Source organism: Podarcis cretensis (assembly GCF_951804945.1).
Source record: "Podarcis cretensis genome assembly, chromosome: 4".
In the NCBI taxonomy this organism is placed as follows: domain Eukaryota; kingdom Metazoa; phylum Chordata; class Lepidosauria; order Squamata; family Lacertidae; genus Podarcis; species Podarcis cretensis.
The window spans coordinates 59,919,651-59,942,642 of NC_137173.1; the positions used below are offsets into that span (position 1 = coordinate 59,919,651).

Sequence of the window (22,992 nt, forward strand, 5' to 3'; positions counted from 1 at the left end):
AAGCGAATTCCGGGTTTGCAGTGGCGTAGCGTGGGTTGTCAGCACCCGGGGCAAGGCAAGTAATTTGCGCCCCCTAACCCGTGGATTTGCACCCCCTAACCCTAACCCCCAGATGTTGCGCCCGGTGCGGCCGGCCCCCCCTGCACCCCCCACTCTACGCCACTGCGGGTTTGCTAAATAAGTGCAACATTAAAGAGAAAGGGAGCACTTGGGGAAAAATATATATGGGGGTGGTGAAAAAGGCGTATTTGGCAATAATCCTATTCACTTTCTGAAGAGTAAGTATTTTGCTTACTTTCTAGTAGACATGCATAAGGACTCTACTCTGGTTTAACAAAAAAATAAGCAAAGGGTTTGTGGTGCTTTCAGGCTGATATGTTTGTTGTGGTGTCCGCTGTCTAGGGTAGGCCAGGGGAGAGTTTTTTTGTCCCCTGTGCTCTGAACAAGCTGAGATGTTACTTGAACCATGGGTTGTTAGTTTCAGGAACCCTTTACAAGCAGAAGCCAAGCAGAGTTGTAAAAAAGAGAGAGAGGAGTGGCTGAAACGCCCCCTCCCCCCAGTTAAGGAACCTCAGAGCAGGAAGTGACTGGTGCGCCTTCCTCCCCACTGAGTCTTGGTTCCTGTCATCTCCCTTTCCTCCTGGCTGCTTCTTGGCGGGCGGGTTGTGTAAACCACACTCGCAGTTGGTCTTGCACAAGAAGCTGCAGTTCCCCATCAAGAATCCTTCCTGATCATTGATTGGAGAGGAGGAGGAGATGGGGTGGCCCGGGTGGACAGTGGCCTTCCTGAGAGCATTGTTTCTCGCCACAAGCTTGCTGTTTGGGCGCGTTCCACCTGACCCATGCCTGGGCTCCCATTCTAGACAGAGCTTAAACTATTACGCCGATCAGGTTGCATTGTTTTAGTGGAACAAACCGGATCCGTGAAACCAAGTGGTTCGGCTAATCTGGTCTCGGGTCGAAACGAAGCTAAATAAGTAAATAAGTTTCCAGTGGCTTCGTATACCTGACCAAAGAGCCCGATCCTACAAACAGTTGAGCGCGCCTAAATACTGCAGGGGGTCCTCGGGCTGTGATGCAGCCCTCCTAATAATGGCCAGGAAGCCGGTACCGTCGGCTGAGCATCCTTGCTTACTGCTGAGTAACGATGATCTGGGTGCGGAAGCAAACATCCAAAGGTCCTCTCTCAGGCACATTTTCTTGGAGGTAAGCCCCACTAAGTTCAGTGGGACCTCTTCCCAAGGAAGTCTACCCAAGAGGGCTGCAGCCTTACGCGCCGGAGATTCCTTGTACGTGTAATCAAGAGCATAAAGAATACGGGTGGGAGGAGGAGACGGCTTGCGAGCTTGGAACAAGGGCTTCGCCCCGGTGGATGCGACGCGAGGCTGCCCTGCGTGGATGTTTCGAGGCTGTTTTGCTTTTGGCAAGAACGGAGAGTCCCCGACCTGATTTCCCCGCCCTCCCGCCTCATCTCCTTTTCAATCAGGAATATTGGATCTCGTCTCTATATACAAATTGCTGGTATGAAAGGGAAGGCGGATGGGGGCGTGGGGGGAGCCCAGCCTGTGTAGATGGAGGCAGGCATAAACTTGTGAGATCAGGTTTCCTGCTGAGTTCCCGAAGGAGAAGTCAGCATTTGATTGAAGCTACACTTGGTTCTTGGTTCCCAGGGGGACAACAGCCCTGAAATACGAGAGCGCTCTCGCTCCCTCCTCTCCCTCCCCCGCCCCCTCCCGTCTTCCTCTCTAAAAGCCTTTGTGCTGAAAGAGCCTCGGTAGGCACGAAGCGCTGCTCTCTCGCAAGAATGTGTTGCAGCCTTTGCTGACATTATTTTGTTAGCAATGGTTTTCTCTTTCTCCCTCCTCTCTCCACCCGCCCCCCCCCCTTTGTACAGCGGCAAGCAAATAAATTGCCAGCTCGGCTGAGGCACCGGTTGTAACTGACCACAGCAGGGCTACAAAGACGCGGATGCTTGGAATCGCTCGCCCGGGAGAATTTAGCTCGGAAGTTGGGTCCTGCGGAGGCAGCGGCTCGTCTGTCGGAGACACAGGAGCTGCGCTAGCGAAACCTTTTAACCTTTAGTAGCCAGAGCTGGAGTCTGCGCTTCCCGCTGTCTCGAGCACAGGCAGAGCCCCAGATCCAAAGACCCGCGCAGGCCGATCCTATGCCTTCTCCCTCGGAAGTAAGTTCCCTCGAGCTTACTGGTTTGCCTTGGTTGAGGTGAGATGTCGCCTGGGGTTTCGGCTTGCAGTGAGGCAAGTTCCCTGCTTTTCTGTGGCGGCGAAGGCACAAACAATCCTTTGCCGCGGCGGCAGCCCAATCCAATACGTGGTTACTCGGAAGCAAGTTAAATGGGACTTATTTCCAGAGAAGTCTTGCGGTCTACGTTTGCGACCCCACGCGCAGTTAACGTGGGGGAAAGGCCCATTTAAGGACTCTTGTGCGTTTTGCTTCCGGCGGGTAATCTTGCTTCGGGTTAGGCTGTTGCAGTTTCTAAGGTGAAGCAAGACGCTTAGGCTGCCATCTCCGACACACTTTAGGAGTAAGCCCCAATGGTTTAATAAAATTTAGGAGTTGGCAAGTAAGGAAATACACCGCCAATTTCCTCCCTTCCCAACCGCTTTAGTTTCCCTGCGCCTCTTTCGTGTCCCAGTTTTTCAACTGTATTTTCGAGAGATTTTTTAAAAATTATTTTTATAAAAACAGTAGTAATAAAAAAGGGGGAAATGGAAAACAAAAAGAAACGGTCTTCAGAGGTTGCTTATGACACAGGCCTGTTTGTCAGTTGCCAGGGGTCTACGGAGGTACAACCACGAGATTTACTCCCTTTGCAGAGTTAACTACATTTGCACACTGGAGCCAGCCAGCCTTCTTGACTTGAGCAGGGCCGGCTGCCATGTAAATGTGTTTAGGGTCAAGAGTTAATTTTCGCGGCTGTTGGTGCCTCCCAAAGCTGCACTCTTGGAGACCGCAGCTGAGACTCGGCCTGCACAGCTCCAGCCACCTGGTCTCCCCGTCATAATCGAGATGAATTGCGCTGAACCTAAAGGCCAGCTACTCGAGAGGAGGAAAGCCGCAGGCTGGACCGGGGTCTCTTTCCCAAGGCAAATGCTGTGTGTTTGTTCCGCGGTGAGGGTCGCCTGGGCTTTGAACAAGTAGTTGGTGGCAAATTGCCCGCTGGCCCAGAAAGACCAAAGCAGCTTCCTTCTCAGCTATTTGCCCAAAAGATCAGGACACCTAAGCAGCTGTTCCTCCGGCTCCTGAGGACTTTGGCATACAAGAGCTGTATTTTACGCAGCAGGGTTTTTTATTTTTAAGGATAGGCAAATAGTTCAATTGCTCAATGAGTACATATAGGGTGCCTAGGAGGACACGTGTGTATGAGGGGGGGGGGCACTCGCCGGCATCACCGTCGGGCAGGGACTACAGCTCCCATAATCCCTAGCCGCTGGATGCAATGACTAGGGGTTGATGGGAATTGTAGTCTAAGAAAATATGGCAGGCCTCACTGGGGCTGCTCCTGTCATGCGGCATAAGACCTTCCATTTCCGTTATTTTGCTCGGGGCTTGGCCAAAACCATAACGGAGTATCAGCAGCAGCAGCAGCAGCAAGGCTGTCCGGGAGCAGTATCCAGTGGGTCTGGGTCGCTCTGGCAGGGGGAATATTATATGCACTTGCCTTGAGAGTAAACCTTAACTGAACACAGGGATTTAGGACCAAGTTAACATGGCTATTGTCCAGCGGTTAGTGGGTGTGGGACGTGGGAATAAGAGCTGAGCGAGCCCCGCTTTCATTTGAACTGGGACAAGCCAGAAGGTGGTACCTAGGCAAGGTCATGGGTAGCCATGAGCTGCTCCTACACTAATGTGGATGCCCTACTTCCTACCTTCATATGGGAGAGCTACATATTCCTTCATTGGGGGGTTGGACTAGATGACCCTCAGGGTCCCTTCCAACTCTACACTTCTATGGTTCTACCCCTTGCTTCGCCCCCACAATCACCGACCCAGTAACCCCTATCTCTTCTACTGGGTGGAAGTTTCCCAGCATCAGAATAACCCACTGGGCGCCCTTTCTGGCAGCTCGTTCTTTCTCCAGACAGCCACGACTCGAGTATTTGGGCCTCAGCTGGTGCGGGGAACAGAAAACCGGCCTGCAAGTGCTCGCTTCAGGTAGCGGGCGCCGGGTGCGGCAGGCGCTGGAAAAAAGAGGATTTCAAACCACCCCCCTCCCTCCGCGTCCCTCTCGCTTGAGTGACACGGCGTCTCTTCGTGTCACTCAATGCAAATAATCGGGTCCACGTCACTGTCCGGGGCCTGTCGCGTCTGGGGAGCTGATGAGAAGCGATGGGGGCGGGGGGGGGCGGTGGCGACGGGGTGCGTCTCTTAAGGACCACGAGGGAAAGAAACTGTTAAAAGCAGCACGGCAAGAAAGCAACAGTCTCTGCTCTCTGCTCGGCGCCCCCCCCCCCCCACCGACGCCCGCGCTTGCAAATGCAGCCAGCTGAGGAATTTCTCCTGCGGAACGAGAGGCATTAAAGCTTCTAAGAGCCACAATGAGCGAGACCCGGGCAAAGGCACGGGCGGGCGGGGGGCGCGCTAAGCTACTGCAGCTGGACTGGAGGCGAGCAGAAGAGGACTCCAGCTCTGACCTGGCCCTTCGGGGAGAGGGCGACTTGGGGAGGAAATGAGAGAGAGACGCGTCAAAAAAGAGCAAAAAGAGGACGGGGGAGGCGGAGGAAAGCTTACTTTTTAAAAGACCCCATTTATTGCCCAAGGAGAGTTCGCGAGAGTGAGGGACCGGCTGATACAAATAGTTCCCTGGCCTGGGGGGGGGGAGGCGGGGGGTAGGGAGGGGAGAGGGGGGCTCCTTGTTTCGAGTAAACCAGCTGCAGGAGTGATGCTAGAGCAAGGAAGGGCAGACACAATGCTGCTGTTGTTGGTTTGATCTCTAACTGTGGATTGTTAGTCTGGATTTAACTATGTGGTGTGGGGAGGGAGGGAGAAAGGCGGAGGGGGGGCCCCGAAGGCTGTTTACAGCTAGTGCAAATAATGTGACAGCTGTTGGAGCGCGAGCAGCCAGCGCCTCTTCGGCTTTTACACAAAGCTCTCTCTATGGCGAGGGAGAGAGAACTAAAGGGGGCGGTGCGGCGACAGGGGACAACGGTTTCGCCCCGGGCCCTAGTAAAGAAAGTAGCGAGCATGCCCGAGGGAAAAACAAAACAAATATTAAACACAAGAAATCCACCCCAGCATCATCTTCCTCATCGATTTCCTGGGATGGGGTTTTGAGGCCCGCCCTCCCCCTTTCTCCCCTCCCCCTTTGAATAGCTTGCGGCGCAGTCCCCAACCAAGCCTGTTTGGAAATTCAAGTCTTGCGGGGTGCAATGGCCCTTACTCCTTTGTAAGTGTGTCTGGTGGTTTTACAGGAACCACAAAGCTGAGCTGAAAGAACAACACCTCCCAGTGCTACTGGGAGGAATGAGATTTTTTTGGGCCAGATAGGGGAGGGGGCCGACGACCCTCACCTGCAACATTTATTTAGCACGCGTGTCCCCAACTGCATACTATTCCTCTGAAAGTAGGGAAAGGATGTACGCACCCCGGCGAGGATGTTAGAGTTCCTTGTAAGCAGCTTAGCTGAGGGTTGATTCACACATGCACACACATCTGCCTATCTCATTCCTCAGCTGAGATGTGTGAACCCGCGCCTTGGAAAAGCATCCATCGTGGAACCCCAAGGAAGTGCTGTGTGTCCTCTTCCGACATTGCAGGGGTTGGACTACATGACCCTTGGGGTACCTTCCAATTCTAAAATTCTATGATTCTAATTGTGATGGCTGTCAACACTTGATACTGAGGTCATGTACTGGAGTTGAGAACATGCACCTGTGAATTCACTCTTTTGAAAGGTTTATTCACCTAAAAACAAACAACTGGCCTGCTCTTAGGCCAGACTAGATATTTGGTTCCCAAATCCCACCTGGACCATGGACCTCTTGCTGATGGTTTTTACAGACCATTTAATGATATTCTACCTTTTGTAGCCGTTGCATTGTGCCGTGCTAGAAGCTGTATGATGTTTAATTGCCTTTTAATTGCTTCTTTTATTTCTTATACTGTATTTTATTATATTACAACTCACATTCAATAGAACTCAGATTGTAATACAATAAATTACAACATAAGAAATAAAAGAAGCAATAAAAAATATCAGTAAAAATCATTATGAATATTTGATGTGGGCATGCTGCAGCTCACCTGAATGAAACCTGCAGACCACACTCTGGGAACCCCTGGGCTAGATAATCCTGCATGGAGTACACAGTGTCCTGGAACACCAACCTGAAGCCAGGGAGGAACACTCTTTAGGAAGTAAGGATTGCAGTCTCTTCCTGGTGTGGATGGCAGAAGCACATAGGAAGCTACCTTATACTGAATATGGCTATTGGGGAAATCTAGGTCTGCACTGGCTACAGAGATTTGCAGCTGCTCTCTTTCTGTCAGGGATCTCCAAGTCCTATCTGGACATACCTGGGTATGCAAAGCATACATCTCATCACTAAACTATGGCCCTTCCCCAACCACATCCTTGGGAGTTGCTAGGATCCAAGTACCTGGCAGGGTCCATTGCTGATGCCTGCCCCTTGCCCCCCTCCCCCGGCCTTGCATTCAAAGCAGTGCCAGGGAGCATTATTTATTATTATTATTATTATTATTATTATTATTATTATTATTTAATTCCTACCTAGCATTGTTACAGGCAATTGTGGAAAATTAAGACAGAGGCTAGACACAGGGCTTCTCCTTGGTGCCTTGCCCACCACAGCCAGATAAATCCACATGGGCCCACTGACAGAAGAGGGGGCCTACCAAAGGACACATTCCACTTGCATCTAAGAAAAAATCTGAAGATGTACAATCTTGCAGGTGTTTTCAGGACCACAGTTTCAGTTACTTTTGTACACACAATTTTCAGTCTACAAATGGCTTAGTTCAGGATTATTTCCTTGAAGCCCATTGGGCTATTCTCCAGGATAATTGTCCTGAGGATACAGCTGATCCCTGTTTGTTTCACTACGTTTAAAAATGGCACATAATCTTTCATATTTGTGGGAATGTTAAGGAAGGTAGGAGAGGATATATTGTTTGAATATTATCCCTCCTCACTCACGCTAGCGAGTAAACAGCAGAGCACATTCCCTTTGCAACTTATTGGAAGCAGGTTGATGATTCGTTATAATCCTTTAATTAAGCAATCCAGCCTGGCTTGTCCAGTTTGGATTGTTCCTGGTAAGTTTCCCCCTTTATTTCCCTCTTAAAATAAGAATAACACAACACAGTCTTCTTTAAAAGTAAGAATAAAGTTTTACTCACATTCAGTTCACAGCAGTAATCTGAAGGCAGGTTTTATCTTGTGGCTACAGTGAAAAGAAGTCTGAGCTACATTTCAGACTTTCTGCTTTTGGGCTCCATCCTATGTGAAGGTTGAGCTGTGTGCTGGATAAGAGCCAGGACAGCAAGGGTCCAAGAGAGCAAGAGAGAGATGGTTGCGTGGCTTGCCCTTTTATCTGGTCAGCTAGGGTCACACAGAGGGGGAAGAAACTCCAGAGAAGGTATGACAGGAAGTCCTCCCTGTCTGGAGTCACTTTCCGCTGTGTGTCCATTCTAGGCAACAAGAAAATGTTGTACTTGACTGCTCTAGTAATAATGCATCCCACAATATTTTCTCTCTCCCCCCCATCTGTTATATTTTTTACCCTGTCCTCCTTCCAATAGGAGCCCATGGTGGCACACACATAGTAAAGGAAGTGTCTGCTTTTTGCTTGGCACCCCCCTCCATATATTTTCTATATAAAATTACTCAAAACGGTTTAGGTTCACAACACAGCAGGCAAGGAATAACAGACTGCCAACCCTTGTCACCCAGCCCCGAAGGGTATATTTTTAACTGTCAGCAAAATGATGCCAACATGGGAGACATATGCAACTTTACAGGGAGGGAGTGTTCCATAATCTGGGAGCCACCACAGAGAAGGCTCCTGTCCTTCAAGGATACTGGAAAGTTGTTCAAGACAGTCTAAATAGTTCAGTAATAAGAAACTGCTTTTGTTAAACTTGTATGATTTATTACAAGTACTTGCCAAAGCACCTTCACTAACACCTGCCAACTTGTGCCTTAAGATCTCTGGGGGAGGCTCTGCTTGTCCTCCTGCCAGTGAGCATGGCATGTCTGGCACTTAGGCAGGATTCATGCTGTTGTGGAAATAGTTGTGCTCCACCTTCTAATGCACAAATTGTGACTATTGCAGTCTAGGTGTCTCAAACTGAATTCAGAGGGGGACATACTAGCAGGACTGGATGATCACTGATTTCTTGATATTTTTGCTGCAATACTCAAGCCATAGATTTTAGAGTAAGTTCATTTATACATGCATGATAGATAACCATATTGGTTCATTAGGAAGAAATCCAGGTGTTAACATTCTGTGGATCTTAAGTTATATAGTGACTACCTTGGACCCTCTATAATGGAAAGGCAGGATAGAAATGTTCTTAAAAATTCTAGAGGAAATGGTTTGAAGGCAGAACTGTAGGTAGTGACTTGTGTACTAATACCCCAATGCTTTCACATGTTTCCAGAGCATAGTCTGAGGACTGCCAATGCTCAGGAATTGTAGTAGCCAAACTCTCTGATCCAAAAGCCTCACTTTTCATTCCAGGTGCACTCTGTGTATGCTAACTGTAGTCCCTAGCCAGCTTGCAGGTGCAAAGAAAAACGACTCTCACCAGATTCTGGCTCCAGATGTCAATGCAACTAGGTTTCTGCCCTGGAGAGTCCTATCTGAATTTAAGCACTGAAGCTGTTTTTGTCCCACCCTGGGTAGGAACCAACCTATTCCAGTATCTCCTTCTGGAATAAGAGTTGGCATGCCGGGACCTTCTCCTTTAGCAGCATATACCGAGGCACAATTAGCAATGTCAGGCACAATTAGCAGTGTCAATGCAATTTATATATACCGGCACTGAAAGGGAAATTCCTGGTTCAAATTAAACCCTTTTCATAATTCGGGACTAAAACCAAGTATAAACTGCACAATTTTAGGCAGATCTTACATTTGATCTTTCCAAATGGGTTTATTAAGGGGAGAATTAAATTGTGGGAGGCAAGTGGGAAGTACATTTTCACATTCTTTCATTATTAAAGAGTATTTCACCTCGCACAAGACCAGCTCCAGTATGCAGTCACACCCCTTGCTAAATGAGTATGGCTTTGTTTGAAACCAGGACATAAAAAATACCAAGGAAAGCTCATCCAAGATGGGTGAGGTCTAGGACTGTGATCCTAAGCTTACAAGTGAAATCCACGAATTTACTGTGTTCTAATCACTCTGAAATAATCAAACTGGTATTTAAAAAGTGATAGAGGAGTTCAAGATAGGCATACCTTTTGCACATAGCAGGAGAAAACTGCTTTTTACTGAAGACTGAGTCAAAACAGCCTGGCTTTCCTAGGAGAAGAAAGATAAGGTTTGGCATGCATGTATGTGTGAGTGAGAGAAATAGAAGATCAGGGCTACACACAGTCTGTTTTGTGTGTTCTGATTTGCATGGTAATTCAAAACAGAGTTAGATTAGTTTGTAATGTGAGGAAATTTCCATTGTATTTATTGAGCAAATCTGTTAACTTTCCATTGTTTTTAAATATTGTACGATCAAGTTCCGAAATAAACTGAATCTATTCTGAGAAAACTAGGCTGCTATTCTCACAATGTCTAAGTGTTAAAACGTGGAGCAAAACTACTTTTGCAGCAAAAGGAATCTATCTCATGATGCTTTGTTTGCAGGTTTTCTTCCTACTTTTGCATAAACAGTAATGTCAATGACTGATGTACACCAATTTTGTTAGGGGCAAACAACATCCTGTTTTTGTGATCCTGCTCCTGATTATCTTGATTGAGAGTCAGGTTTAATAAGAAAATGAGTGCTGAATCAGGCCCATGTCCCATGTGGTGCAGCATCCTTTTCTCAGACTGGTCCACCAGATATCTATGGGAAGCATGAAAGCAGGCCATATGTTTAATAGCAGAAACTGATATACTGAGGCATACTGACGTCAAAAATGGTGGTTACACAATGCTTATTTCAATGTGGCCAACATTTGCATAACAGCAAACAGAACAAAACCCTGAGGGATAGCTCAGTCATATAGCATGAGAATCTTAATCTCAGGGTTGTGGGTTCAAGTCCCAGGTTGGGCAAAGGATTCCTGCCTTGCAGGGGGTTGGACTAGATGATCCTCGTGGTCCCTTCCAACTCTACAGTTCTATGAAATTTAGCAATGTGCAATTCTAACCTTGTCTACTCTGCAGTAAATCCTATTGAATTTCTTGGGGCTTACTTACAGGTAAATGTAGCTAGGGACTGTAGCCTGGACTATTGCTTTACTTGCAGCACATTGACATGGTTCCCAGACTTTGCTTTGGCTCAGTGGGAGTGAAACCTGTTATCCAGAGTGGCTCTTTGATCACACATGCGCAAGAAACACTGCTTTGCCACAGCCTTCCTGTCCTCCTAGCAGAGTGAGGTAGCTTCACTCCTCCTCATAAACTTTTCAGATTAGGTGGGAATCATTATGCTACAGAAATTTGATGCTTCCTTGCCAACCTAGCAGTTCAAAAGCATGACAAAGTGCAAGTAGATAAATAGGTACCACTCTGGCGGGAAGGTAAACGGCGTTTCCGTGGGCTGCTCTGGTTCGCCAGAAGCGGTTTAGTCATGCTGGCCACATGATCCGGAAGCTGTATGCCGGCTCCCTCAGCCAATAAAGCGAGATGACTGCCACAACCCCAGAGTCGTCTGCGATTGGACCTAACGGTCAAGGGTCCCTTTACCTTTACCTATGTAGGTAATGGAATGAGCACTTCTTTGTATATCAACTATATCAATATAGCCAATTAGTAGCTTATGCAGCTTTCCCACCTTGGAAAGTGCATCAGGGCCTTATTGCTAATGACCCAGAATGGCTAGAGACATGATGGCAAAGTGGGCTTTTAATGCTTTGGTGTAATATGTGAAGAATACACCCAATTTCTCCTTGCATGGAATGCATGAACCGCCCCCCCCCATATGTTTCCTGTGCATCTCACTCATGCAATTTCCTGTTTCACACATTAATCTGGAAGTACAAAAGTATGTCTGAATTCCCACACATCATAAAGTGAAGCTGAAGCAGTTTTCAATATTTTTTTTCCATCTCACTTGTACCATTTGAGTGCATCTGGGAAAGACCTATAAGGGCACATGCACACAACATGAAATATAATTCTGAGTATCCTCTTGCACTACTGATACACTATGGCTGCAAAAACACTTAAAGTGTGACAAAGAGAGAAAAAGAGCCATGTTTAAAATGAACAGGCATTGTAGCTTGTTTAGGTCTTATATTTGAATTAAAGATGTGGGGAAAAGAAAAGAAAAACTTTAACATATTGTGTGAAAATGTCCTATTGTTTTCAAATTGATTGCGAGTATACAGGAAAGTAGATTTACACTTGGCAGTTAAATCTTTCGATGCTTTTTGAGGAACCTGTGATCCCAGTACGATTCACGTTAAGGGAAGTTCAATTGATTTCAATGGGATCTGTTTAATAAACAGGTTTAGTACCGAGATGATCAGTCTCGCTAAAGTGAGGGGTCAGCCTGTCTGAAATGGGTCTCCCCCCGCCCGTCCTTAACAGCTTGGAAGTCTGTCTTTTTGATTTCAACGTGAAGCCATTAGTGATACAGCTCTAACCCTGCTTGGAAGCGGATGAGCTCCATTCAGCACTGTGGGACTTGCTTCGGAATTAACATGTATGCAGCGGGGAGGCAAGTCATATAAAACCTGGGAATAAGGATTATTCTATTTTGTTTTGGATTGTGGCGCCGATCGTCTTCAATCCGAGCACTTCTGGTTTGTGAATAGAATTTCTGTTTTGGGCAATGCCGGCTTGTTTCAGGGCAACTGGCAACTGTACATCGAATTTCATTCCTCGTCACTCTCATGCGGCATATCTGTCACTCTCCAGTTTCTGTGCACGAGGCACTCTGGGTGGAAGATACCCCCAGCAGTCATTCATTAAGCGCCAGAGCAATAAATCGAGCTCTAACGTGACGTCTGCCATTTTCTGCAGGAATGTTGCTTGCGAAACTACTTTTGCCTTGGAGCAAAGGCGGAAAGATAAACACGGCTGCCTTGCCAAAACACTGGCAAATCTTTTCCTGCTTCCACAAATTTCTAAAAGTCACCCAGCATCTTTCTCTCCCCCCCCCCTCACCCCAGGATTAGACTGCTGCCTCTGAGCGCGGCGCGCGAGTGGTGGTGCTGTCGTTGGCTTTTTATTTTGGTCTTAAGGGGGGGGGGGAGAGAGAGAGAGAGCTAATGCAAATGAGAGGAAAATAATTTTCTTTCAGCGATATGCAATGTATTAGTCACTTGTTATCGTGCTTGGAGGCAGACCTCATTTGCGCGTCTGCCAACTCGCTCACATCTGCTCAGAGCTGTTCCGGGCATTTTAACCTTGGCGGTGTCGTGTCGTAGTCCCACGGATCAAGAGCCAGTAATTAAGGCTTGAAGCAGCAGCAAAAATTCATAGCCGCCCATCTGCAGCGCAGTTGCTTCCGCGCTCAGCTCCCCTCGCCTCCCTCCCGTTTCGGAGCCGACGACTTCAAGATGGCAAGGCAGGCTGCGCCGGGGTCCTTAAGTCTCCCGAGGAAGGCCGAGGGGGCGCGCAGCTTCGCAGCCGGAGGAGGAATCCCAGCTGCGCCGTGAAACTTTGTCCGCGAGGCCCTGCTCTGTGCTCCCTCGGCCGGTTCTTGCCCTGCGCATTGCTGGGATATTAAAACCGGAGGATTCGTCTAGATCGCTGCTTGCTGCTTGAGGACACGTACGATGCTTTTAGTAAAGGCGGAATAGATTCTGCTGAAGATGCCTCTGGGAGACTGGAGGGTTTGTCCTTAGGGTCCTAGGCGACGTACAGTTAGACTTGAGGAACGCTTCCTATCCCCACTACCGGCCCTGTTTGGACTTGGGGAGTCCCTGGCTGAGTGGTAGAGCATCTGCCTTGCACGCAGAAAATCCCTGCTTCAATCCCTGGCGTTTCCAGGTAGGCCTTCCTGAAACCCTGGAGAGCTGCTGCCGGTCAGTGTAGACAATATGAGCAAGATAGGCCCATGGTCTGGTTCATGATAAGCCTTTGTTCCTATGAATGATGCCCAAGCCCTAGTCGTCTTCGCAAAAATTGTCTTTCGGCTCCATCCTATGTATGTTTACCTGGAAGCAGGTGTCGCTGTGTATTCTATGTCTTCCTCTCGGTGAGCCTTGGACTGTCTGCAATCCTGTGCTCATTTACTTTACGATGGAACCCACCCCGGGGGTGCAGGAATGCACTTTAGGGGGGCTAAAAAAAGTTAAAGGAGCGGAAAGCACTTGGGATGGGACAGTTAGCTAGAAAGGCTAATGTAGGGAAATCTGGATAGGAGAACATGATTCGTGGAAGAAACCCTCCTGCAACTGATAGGCAGGTTTAGGGACTGGGCCCAGATTTCACATTTAAGGCGGCAATCCTATGCGCGCTCACCTGTGAGTAAGCCCCATTCAGCTCAACGAGGTTTACTTCTGAGTAGATATAAAAAGGGTTGCAAGGCAATTGTGAAGTCACCCTGGATCAAGCGGCTTGCAGATGGTTGCCACACAGCTCCTTTTCTGACATTTAAGTCTGCTGCGCTCATCTCTATTTTAAAAGGCACGTTTAATGTACATTTTCCAGAAAGCGCTGGCACCAAAACTCCTTACTGGTAGGATTTGTACAGACGAAGTGTGATGGTGCTGGTGGTTTGGATTTTCGCTTCTTCTTCGCAGGAAGAGATGGCTAAGGGCGCAAGCCAACGGGAAGGTCTCCTGCGCAAGCCCGGCTGACAGAGCTGCGCAGGGAGCGGCTGCTGCTCTTTAGCAATTAATTTCAACCGGGGCTTGTGAGCGCTGGATTGCGCCTTAAGCTGCTTTGCTATGGCGTCATTTCATTGAAAGGAGAGCGAGGTTGCTCCTGAGTTAAGTTTGCGGGGGACGAGCTCGCCACCTCGGCATGGGGACTTGGACTGAGCGAGCGCTTAGGCGACGAGGATTGTAACCCCCCGCCCTGTTAAAAGCTCTCCATTCGCGAGCGCTTAACTCGCGGACCAATCTGCTCGCGGGCGAAGAGGAGGAGGAGGCGGCGGCGGCGGCGGTGGAGGCGAAGGGGCCGACGACGCAGGCAAAAGCAGGCAGACGGTCCTGCGGGGGGAGCGGGAGGATTTAAGGCTACTTAAGCTCGCCCGAGCGCTCGACAGCGAACCAACCAAGCTGCATCTCTAGCTGCCGGCGCGCCGGCCATTTGCTGAATAATGAGAAGCTGCTCCTTCCCCTCCCGAGGGACTCGCCTTCACACAGGCTCCTCTCGGAGGTGGCTGCTCGCTCCCCCCCCCCCCCCGTGTGTGTGTGTCTGCCGGGAGGGAGAGCGGGGAGTGGGAGGCGCTGCGCTCCCAATCAATCAGACCCTCGATGCTGTTGCTCCGTAAATGAGGAAACCACAGGCACTGTCAGCCACAATTAAGCAAAATCAACTCGCCCGTGATCAATATCTGCTCGTGTCCCCGGTGAATACGGGGGCCGACGCCGACCTCCTTTGGGCTCTCGCAGCGCGGCCGCCGGGCCGAAAAGCCACAAAGGCCAGCGCCGACCCAAGCGGGGCAGGCAATGGGAGAGAGAAAGGGCGGGGAGCGCATTCATCACGAAGGGGGTGGGGAGAAACTCGGCTGTGGGTGTGCGCCTCCCCCGTGCACGCGCGCTGCTGTAGACCGTGGGGCTTCCAAAGCAAGAGGGTGTGGACCAAGCGGGTTTACCATTGCATCCTGGTCTTCACAGCAACCGACCTTGGGTCTGGGCTGGTTTGTTTATGTGTACTAGTCACGCACATAGCTCGATACTTGTGCTGGTTTTCTTTCTTAAACTTTCCTATTAACAAACACGGTTGTTGTTGTTTTTTTAAAAAAATAATTTCTTTCAGCCTACTGCCTCCCTAACCTGGATTCTTAGCATACCCTTGTGAGACCAACACTGGGCTGGGAGGAACCTCTTCCTTCTGTCTTTGCAAGCCAGCCAGCTTGCCTGCTGTCCGGGCTGGGTGGCGTGCGAGGGGTTAATGGGCCGACAGGGCCTTGCCTGCGTTTTCCCCCGCTCTCGCTTGGCTGATACCCAGGGAGGCGGCGTCCGCTTAGGTACCTGAAAGACCCATTGAGTGCCAAGCGGGTCGGCTGCACGGAGGCCCTTCTCCTTTCCTCTGGCCCGTTGCTGCCGCCGCCGCCCCTCCTCCGCCTCTGTCACCGCCTGCTTGTTGTCTCTCCAAGCAGCAGCAGCGGAAACCGAGCCCGTGTCTGTGCGCGCGCCTAAAATGGCGCGGCCGGTGGGGGATCTCAAAGACTAAACGGGCTGGGATGACTCATTGGGTCTGGCTGAAAGAGCGAAGGAGAGTTGCAGGAGGCGGCAGCGCGAGGAGGTGCCTGCGCTCCGTACAGGCCAGGCGAGCGCCCTGCGCCACGGTGCTGCCGAGCCTGTAATCCTCTCGGAAGGGGGAGGAGGGGACCCCGCGGGACGGGGTGAGACCCCCACATCGGCGCCCGAGGCGAAGGTGCTTTTCGCCGTGTACGTAGTGCGGGAAGTGGGCCTTAATGGCACAAGTCAATTCGGGGACTTTCTCGGATCAAACGGCGGGGGAGAGACGCGAGGTCGCGAGAGAAATACTTCTCTCCCCTTCATTCTGTTTCGTTGCCTTCGTTTCGGCTTCCTGCAACGCCCCGTGTGCCTGGGCTATTTCACGAGGGACCAGATTATTAAGGCGCACGACGACCCCCCAATATCCCCCCCGCGTGGCCGCTCCACCTCCCCCACCTCCGAGTTCATTTGGGTGGAACAAACGGGCCCCACAGCTTCCCCCGGGTCTCGTACTAGGAGAAGCGGGGGCGCTATTTCTCCACCGCGCAGAAAACGTTGGCAAGAGACGACGTGAGAGAGAGAGAGAGTGAGAGACAGAGACGGCGGGCAGGGTTATTTGAAGGCTCGCCAGCCATTTTACCTTTCCCTTATTGACGGCCTTCCGCCCTCCTCCTCCTCCTCCTCCTCTCCCCGCCCCTCCCCGTCCCCGAACATCACTTATTCACAAGTTTTCCTGGCAAATGGCGGTAAAGGGTCGAAGTCACGGCGCTTTGCTTCGCGGTTGATGTGCAAAGGAGGCTGCTGCGGTCCGAAGCCTTGCGCACGGCGGTGGAGGAAACGACGGGCTGCTGCCAGAGGTTTTTGGATGCGCTGCGGGTCTGTGCACCGCCCCCTTTGAACCCCGATCTTTCAGGGAAACGAAGGCAAAGGCTGTCTGAAGCCACTCTCTCCCTTCGAAGCAGGGTCTCCCTGGCAAAAGGCAGGGAAGTCCTTTCCTTTCCTTTCCTGCGGCTACACAGCAGTTGGCTGGGGTTGTGGAGTCCTCGCTTCCCCTCGTCCTCCTGCTCTCGACATATCACCCCTCACTTTTGCAATGCACAAAAGTGAAGTGAAGGAAGGAAGGAAGGAAGTGAAGCATTTCTACTCCCCTCGCCCCCCCTCTCTCTCCTTCCCGTCCCGTTTCGTTTTATCTGAGTCTCGAAGCCGGAATCCCTCATTCCGGATGCCGTTGCCTGTGCCCAATCGATCGCGGCCGCCCCGTAATGCCTACACAGCGCTTTGTTTACGTGACATGAGAAGAAAGTCCGGATCGCGAAGGCGCACGTGACGGCGCAGGAAGCCTCCCGAGGAACGTGCGCAGACAGAAGAGAGAGGAAGTTTAAAAGCCCCCGAAATAGCCACCCGACCGGTTCTTCTCTTTTTCCGCGCGCTGCTTGGGCAAACTTGGGCATCGTTCTGCGCGCCTCCGTTACGCACATCAGAAAATCGGGTTGGAGACGTCGCAGGCACATTGTGCTTAGCTTTGTGGCCAGACAAAATGCCACACGTCCCGGCTAAAGGTCAGCCGCCGTCCTCCCAGCCGTGGATACTTAGTTTGCTCTTTCCTACTTTGCTTAACAAACGTGCTTCAAGCTCTCTCGTACAACGTAGCTTCCCGCCACCTCTGCGCAACGGCGTGTTCAAATTTATGCCACCGTATTTTGCACGACCCAGTGCATGCTTATTCATAAATTCTTCTGTGTTCAAGGGGGCTTATTCCGAGGCAAGTGTGCACAAGACTGCAGCTTTGTTTAAAATAGCAAACTGCACTAATATCTTAAGGTTACAGTTGTAATACCGTGGGGCGAGGCCTGTTTGACACAGCGGGGCTTGGTTCAGACATAAGATAGGAAGGGCTGGACCAATTCGAAATTGTAAATGGAAGAAAAGGTGCCTTGACTTAAACGGAAGCCAGGACAGTGTAGTGCTTAGTGCAGACCAAGATGCTCCCTGAGTGACCTTGACTCGCTCTGCCCTTTCCTTTGATCTTACCTCGCGCGATTGATGTGCGGCTAAAATTGGGGAACGTTTGCCACCTTGACCTCCTCGGAAGAGATATATAAATGCAATAAAGACATTTCCAGTAATGTAGAGCCAGAAAGCGTGTAGTTGCCCCCGAGTTCAGGCTTTGAGTACATGTGCAGGCTCATGAATAGGCTAAGTGTACGTCGCGTCATTATTGAAATACAGGAGAAAAGGCTGCCTCCCCATCAGATGCTCTGCAGCTTGTTTAGGGGAGACCTGAAACGGGCAGGGAGCTAGAGATGGGCAAACTATGTATGGTCTTGTTTTGATTACAGAGGAGGGCCTAATTTGATTAACGCGAAAGCCCCGCCGGGTTAGCGCCATTCCCCCCTGACATTCGCCATCCACGTCCGCTTGCTCTACGGCTCCGACCCGCCTGCCGTGCAGCTGACGGCGGGCCTGTGGTTTATGCAGTGGAAAGTGGCCGGCTGCCAAAAGGAGCAGGAGGTGGAAAGAGGAAAGGCGCCAACAGGGAACTCGTGTGCGCTCGCGGCATTCGCTCTCCTTCCTGGCTCGCTGGAGCCCGGCTGGGGCTTACTCTCTGGTTATTTTTCCTCCTTGCACCCTTTTTCGTGCCCTGGTTGGCAAGAAAGGCGCCTTCGCCACCTTGAATGGCGGGAAAGAGAGGCCGCCAACGCGCTCGGCATGGTTTCTCCGGACCCTCCTTCCCGGGGAGGCGAAGAGCAAAGCGCTGCGGCTGCTTCCCCTGGCCGCGGGCACCAGGTTTGTTGAGTTTGAGAAGGCAGGAGCGTGCGAGCAAAAGTTTGCTCCTGCGCCCGCCTCCAGTGGCTGCCAAGAGTCTGTTGCCGTTGCGAGGGCGATGCAAGCGGTTCCCTTTTTGAAAAGAGAGAGAACGAGAACGGGGAGGGCAGAGGAGGATCCAACAGCCAAGCAGGGCGCTGCGTGAATGCATTTGCCTCCCACCCAATGATGTGGAGTTGCGGCGGCTGCCAGTTGTGCCCGGAGAACTGGGTGTTCAGCCAGACACGCCGAGCGCCGGGGCCGCTTTTTTCTTTTCCTTTCGAGTCTGCTCTGTAACTTGAGCGCAGCAGCTTGATGGCGGGGGCGGGGAGAGAGAGAGAGAGAGAGAGAGAGGAGGCTCCTCTCGGCAGCGGACACCGAGCAGGTTTTGCAGCGAAACCCCGCCGTGCAGCTCCCCCCTTTTCCTCCCAGGCGAGCTTGACGGATTTGTCAGCCGGACACCTCCGGGGAGGAAATTCCGCGTGGCCTCTTTGGCGCTCGGAGCCTGCCTGCTGCTGCTGCTGCTGCTGCCTTAGGTCACATTCTCGCGCAGCCAGCGAGCTCGCCTCGCTCGGCAGGAGGCGCGGCGCGATCCCCACCCCGGGGAGGAGGTTTTGCTTTCCGTCGCGGGCTGGTACGGTCGGAAGCTGCTGCAGCTATGGCAGCTTCTAGCAACTCTGGCCGAGGTGCTGGGCATATGCTAGCAGCATATAAACGAGGTGGAGGGGGTGTGCTCTCCAAAGTAGCATGCGGGAGGGGGAGGCACCGAGGACAGCTTTTTAATCAAGTTTTTTTGGGGGAGGGGGGGAATCGTGACATATGTGCGGTTCTGTTATTTTCTGTTGTCTCCTGCCTTACGTCCCCTCCGCCCCACTTCTATGTATAAAGCAAAAGAGTGTTACATAACGGGGAGATTCCCGAAGGTAGAAGGAGACTTGCGGGGACTCGGAAAAGCAAAGTGTCAAGCCCTGAATCGCTCCACGGAGGCGGAGAAACAGCCAGGGAGGTGGTTTATTTAATTTTCAGGACGAATTAGATAAAACTGCGGTCTTTAGTCCAACTCTCTAGTGTAGCCGGAATCTTAGCTAAAGCATACACACCAATTCAACGTACTGATTTTTTGGGGGATGGGGTGGGAAATAATCGCAATAAACACTAACACTAACACGGCCTACCCTCCCTCGTTATGCCCAAACCCCACTTCTTTTTGACAGTGTCTCTAAGCGTGACTTTCTCAGACGCTTGTGCATTTTAATTTACACTATGCATTATATATGTCGCCTTTTATTAGCATGTCAAGGCAGGCGGTTAATACCTAGAGCTAACCAGTAGTCCTGAACAGCCCCGATTCTGCGTGCACTTTCTGGGGACTAGGCCTCGCAAAATACAAGCGGGACTTGGGTCTGTCTTTATTTCGGTGCGGGGGGGCACTCCTTTTCAGCCTGAGGGTCCCACCTGAAGGAGCCTTCCGGGGCCGGCGGTGGGCGAGGCCAGAGGCGGCGTTGGCTCCATGGATGTCACGGCAGCCTACATTCTAACCGCGCAAGAGTCAAAAGGTTTCTGTGTTCTATTTCTCTATAAAGTGCGTCAAGGCAAGCGAAGAGGCATTATCCTAGGCCAAGGACACATTCAAACCAGACAAAAGCGCTCCGAAGGGTTTGTGGGGGCAGGGCCAGTGGGGTGCGGCCTAAGGAGAGTGGGCTTCCGGTCCCCCATCCTTGTTTTACTGGCCCTCTTGGGATTTACCTTCAGGTAAGAGGGTAAAGGAAGGTTTGGGTAGTTACAGGGTAAACCAGTGCATGTCTACTCTAGTCCCAATGCGTTAACTGGGGATTACTCCCGGGTAAACGAGTAGTGGGTAGGATTGCAGCCCTGAGCGCATTTCTTTGATTTCACAGGGACTTGCGGGTAAAGCCTGCTCTGGACCGTAGATCCAAATGCTCAGACTTAACTGAGCTGTGGATCCATTGCTCCGTAAGCGGAGTGGTTGCTTATATGTAACCTTCCAGGCTCACAGCCACAAAGCAGAAAGAGCTGCTGCTTCGCCAGCAACGTCTCCTCCTGGAGCCCGAAGGGTTAAAAGTCTGTTGCTTGTTGCAATGAAATTATGGCTGGCAGTGGCGCCGCTGTTTGTTCAACAGACCTCCACTTTTAAACAGTTCACAAAAAGTTCATCAGGGCGGCGGTGATTATAAACAACGTATGTATGCGCTGGGAAGCGCGACCCTGAAAACGAGCAGAAACGAGCAAACATCTCGCCTCGCCCACCTCCCGGGAAGGGATCGCGCGCCCTTGGTTGTACTTTTTGCACAGAACCGGCTCAGGCGCTGCGCGCTCCCGGCTACTGCAACTCTTCTCCCGGCCTCCGAAAAGGCCTTTCTCTCCCAGCCCGCGGATCCCGCCTCCCTTTCGCCTCGTGTCGCTGGGATGCAGCGGCGACACTCCAAAGGGGAATTTGGCAACTTCTTCTGTTGCAAAAGCTCCGCGGCAGACCTTAAGCAATCCCAGCCTCGCTCTGGGCCCCTTCTGTGCAAACACCTTTGCCCGGGGCGAGTTTCGCGGCGTGGACTAGCAAAGAGAGATGGTTGTCTTGCAGCAGAAGGCAACATAGTTTTCTTTTTCTCCTTGTTTTGTTGTTTTATTTTTAAATACGCACTGTAGCGCTTTGGGAGCTATCATAATCTGGGCCGATTATTTGGCAATTTGCTTTTGACCGTCCTCTCTTCCCAGTTTAGGAAACCTTTGCATTCAGGGCGTAGCTTCGCTTGCATATCTGCCTTTAGAAGCCAACGGCTCCCCCTCCCCACACAGCGCCCCAAGTATCTGGGGTTGACTCAGATCGCGCTCCTGGGGTCGACTTTTGCAGATCTCAGGAGCACCAGCCGATGGCAACCAACGATACATTTCCCCGCGAGGAAACCCAGAGCCTTAGCTCAGTTCCAGCCTATAAAAAGCAAGATTAGGCTCCCGGGCATGTCTTCTGCTTTTCAGAAAAGGGGTGGGGGAAAGGGGAGAGGGAGCGGCGTCCCCTCCCTCCGTGCAGACAGCCCTATCTCTTTGGACTTTGTGTCCCCTCCATTCCTTACAGATGAGGCGGCGCTCTGGGCGGCTACTAACCGTATGTAAAACTCTCAATCATTCTCCAGGCTGCGGCTGCTCCATTTGAAAACATTACGAGCCGTGCATCTGGAAAACACTAAATCTGGTCAGCAAAACCCGTCTTTCCCCTGGAACAACAACTTTTGAATGATAGGGCGATATTTCGTCCTCGCCTTTACTGGGGCGGTGGGGGGGGGCGGGGCGAGGAGAAGGAAGGAGAGAAGGGGCCAGCTCCTCTTCCTTGACAGCAATTGGGGTCAGCTCTTGCAAGCTAGCTGCTGCGGAGGGAGGCAGGGAGGGAGGGAGGGGACGGTGCCATTTCAGTAAAATATGTTCCGTGCGTGGGGATCTGCACAAAAGGCTTCTTCAAGGAGCTGGGAGGGGTAACAAGAAGGGCTCATGAAATGCTTGAGAGAACACAGGGCTTTCCTTGGCGCTTATACGGAGGTCCTTCTCTGATCGTGGTTGGAGCATTTGTGCGCAAACGCAACCTAGGTTTTGCCTCCGCTCCGTTTTTAAGGGTTAATTCGTCTGTTTTGGAGCACAGGGGCTTTTAAACTGCGAGACGTGCGTGCGTGCGTGCGTGCGTGCCGCTCTCCACTAGCCTCTGCGTGGATAGGTCCGACCAGACCCCGGGGCTCCTTCACCGTTTACTCTCGGGTAATCCCACTGGGCTTGGTTGAGCCACAGGGGTTGAAGGGCTGCGGCAGTAGAGCCCGATCCTAATCGCATACTTATATTGGATAGTGGGTTAGTTTCAGTGGTGCTGTATCCCCAAGTTATTAACCGTGTGTAGGATGGCCCCTTATTAGGAATACACAGGTTAAGGTCTCCATCCGTTCCGCGCGATCCTAAACGCGTTTAGCTTAGAAATGGGTCCCGATTTGTGCAGAGCGACTTCCTCGGTGGTAGCTACGTTAAGGATTGCGCCCTAGTACGTCTCCGTTTAAAAACCCGAAAAAGCCCCGGAAGCCTCCCTTCTCTGCAGAAAAGCAATTTAGCGCAGCGCGTCCCGCGTTCGCCGTTCCTCCCCTTGGCGAGGCATTTTGTGCCTGCGCGCACTTTCCCCTCCCCTCCCTCCTTTTTGGTGAGAGGAAGAGCTGAAGGGGTATCCTGTGCATTAAAGGCTCCCCCTACTTATTAACCCAGCATTTAACAGCGGGATGCAGGCTGAAGCTCAGTCAAAAGAAACGACTGAACCTCCAAAGAGCAATTAAAATCCGGCACTGGAATAAATCACGCGCCGCGATAATCGTGTTAATAAAACGCAGCTTGTCCTGACACTTCACTCATGCAGCAAACTAGAATTTAATGCGGGCGGAGATGGCGCGTTCGGGAGGGAAGAAAGGCAGGCGAGGCCCTTCTGTTGCTGGACGCGAAAATCCGGTTGCCTTTCACCTGCCTTCCCTGCTGCACGCAGCGCCGATCCTTTCGGACTGCTAATGCTTCTCCAGTGAGCCCGCTAATGATTTCTTTCCCTGGAGTGAGCAGGCGTCATTGAATTACTGAAAGCACTCAAAGCAGCGGCGGCGGCGCAACAACAGCAGCTCCAATGGTGGAAGCCACCAGGGTTGGGT

The 22,992-nt window shown here is 51.2% G+C and overlaps 1 protein-coding gene across 7 annotated transcripts in view; it reads left to right on the plus strand.

Annotated features, from left to right (window-relative positions):
- Positions 1 to 22,992, plus strand: part of BCOR (BCL6 corepressor) — an 88,448-nt gene that overhangs the window by 15,992 nt on the left and 49,464 nt on the right. The window contains exon 1 of one of the 7 annotated variants that reach the window (XM_079974480.1): positions 18,157 to 18,298. The exons of the other annotated variants lie outside the window; for them this stretch is intronic. The gene's annotated coding sequence lies outside the window, so the exon portion shown is untranslated. Of the gene's footprint in view, positions 1 to 18,156; positions 18,299 to 22,992 lie in introns of those variants that run through there. 7 annotated transcript variants of the gene reach the window in all.